Source organism: Mobula birostris, chromosome 3 (assembly GCF_030028105.1).
Source record: "Mobula birostris isolate sMobBir1 chromosome 3, sMobBir1.hap1, whole genome shotgun sequence".
Taxonomy (NCBI): Eukaryota; Metazoa; Chordata; class Chondrichthyes; order Myliobatiformes; family Myliobatidae; genus Mobula; species Mobula birostris.
The window spans coordinates 161,702,658-161,704,884 of record NC_092372.1 but is presented as its reverse complement, the minus strand read 5'-3'; the positions used below and the strand labels follow the sequence as shown (position 1 = coordinate 161,704,884).

General features: G+C 42.0%; 1 pseudogene; it reads left to right on the top strand.

Moving 5' to 3' along the window:
- Positions 1 to 856: 856 nt before the first annotated feature.
- LOC140195706 (putative elongation factor 1-alpha-like 3) lies at positions 857 to 1,941 on the top strand (annotated as a pseudogene).
- Positions 1,942 to 2,227: the final 286 nt, after the last annotated feature.

Below are 2,227 nucleotides of genomic sequence, written 5' to 3'. Positions count from 1 at the left end.
ACCTACTGTCTATTGAAAGGCTTAGATAGAGGATGTTTCCATTAGTAGAACCAGAGGGCAAAGCTTCAGAATATAAGAATGTCCCTTTAGAACAGAGATGAATAGCAATTTATTTAGCCAAAGTGTGTAATCAAATTAAAATCAGAATTGTGCATTGCCATGGCAGCAGATTACCTGCCCAAGAGCAGAACATTTAAATCTGAAATGAATGTCATTATTGCATTATATGTTGCATAGTCATGAAAAAAATAAACTGATATATATGTTTTTATCAGACTCATCCTGATTTGAAGCAGCTTTGTTGAAGGAACTCCAGCCTGAAGCATTAACTCTGTTTCTTTTTCTGATCTGCTGAGCAGGACCGGGGCCCCTGGGCTGGAGGCCCTGTTGGGCTCCTGCCGACACCGTAAAATGCTGCTGTACCAAGCAAAAAAAGGCAAGAACAAGAGCAAAGGTCGTACTGGTCTAAATATCAAAGCTGTGGACCAAGACATTGGTTTAGTACAATACGTAGGCTATAAACTTACAGGCCTTAAGAGGGAGGATAGAAAGTAATGCAGATTCTTAGTTTGAAGGCCAGCATCTAAAGCACTCAAAAATTGACCTAGGCTTAGTTGGCTTAGTACAGTTGAGGGAGACAAAGTATGATGTACCCAATCTTAAATCTTCATTTAGCTATTGCTGCACATACCATTGGCCTTATTTCTCAAACAATGCCAAAGCATTTTTATCTAGGTGTTTTTCTCAACTGTGTGTTCTGAGAAAGTAAAATGGAAACGAGAGACAAAAAGGCCAAGAGAGATGGCACTTGTAATATTTATGTGATACTACTGTGGTCCTTTTAAACACTTCCCGTCTCTCCAGCGCGCGTGTGTGTGCCAAGGAGTGTTTAAAAGGACCGCAGTAGGATCCTCCAGCGAACGCCATGGGCAAGGAGAAAGTCCACATCAACATTCTCGTGATTGGTCATGTAGATTCTGGGAAGTCCACCACCACCGGGCACCTGATCTACAAATGTGGCGGAATCGACAAGAAAACCATCGAGAAGTTTGAGAAGGAAGCAGCCGAGATGGGCAAAGGTTCTTTCAAGTATGCCTGGGTGTTGGACAAGTTGAAGGCTGAACGTGAACGTGGCATTACCATTGACATTTCTCTCTGGAAATTTGAAACCAGCAAGTATTATATCACCACCATTGATGCCCCTGGGCATCGAGACTTATTAAGAACATGATTACAGGTACTTCACAGGCTGACTGTGCTGTACTGGTTGTTGCTGCTGGAGTAGGTGAGTTTGAGGCTGGCATATCCAAGAATGGCCAGACACGGGAACATGCCTTGCTGGCATACACTCTGGGTGTGAAGCAACTCATTGTTGGAGTAAATAAGATGGATTCTACTGAACCACCATACAGTCAAAAGAGATACGATGAGATTGTCAAGGAAGTCACTACCTACATCAAGAAAATTGGTTACAACCCAGATAATGTGGCATTTGTACCAATCTCTGGCTGGCATGGTGACAACATGTTGGATTCTAGTTCTAATATGACATGGTTCAAAGGCTGGAAGATCAACCGTAAGGAAGGTAGTGCTAATGGAGTTACTCTTCTGGAAGCTCTGGATTCTATTTTGTCACCTCAACGACCAACAGAGAAACCTCTTCGTCTCCCACTTCAAGATGTCTACAAAATTGGCGGTATTGGTACTGTACCAGTGGGTCGTGTTGAAACTGGTCTTTTGAAGCCTGGAATGGTAGTTACTTTTGCACCTGTTAATGTCACAACAGATGTGAAGTCTGTTGAAATGCATCACAAAGCCCTATCTGAAGCTTTGCCTGGTGACAGTGTTGGCTTCAAAGTTAAAAATGTCTCTGTAAAAGATGTTTGTCGTGGCAATGTCGCTGGGGACAGCAACAATGATCCCACTTCTGACACCATGTAATATTTATGTGACTCAGACACTGGTGTAGATTGAACAACCAACCTTTATTCACCAGACTTCCATTTTTTAAAACCCTTTTCCCACGTCCTGACATCATACGCACTCTGATACTACGAATACTCACACAATACATTACAGCACTATGGCAAACTAGGAAACTTGACAATACTCCAACAATCTTTTTGAAAAATGAGATCTAGCACATACTAACCTATTGCTGTGCTGTGTGGCTTGCAGAATAAAGACTACTTATTACTTACTAGGTTTGTAAACAGTCAACTATTAG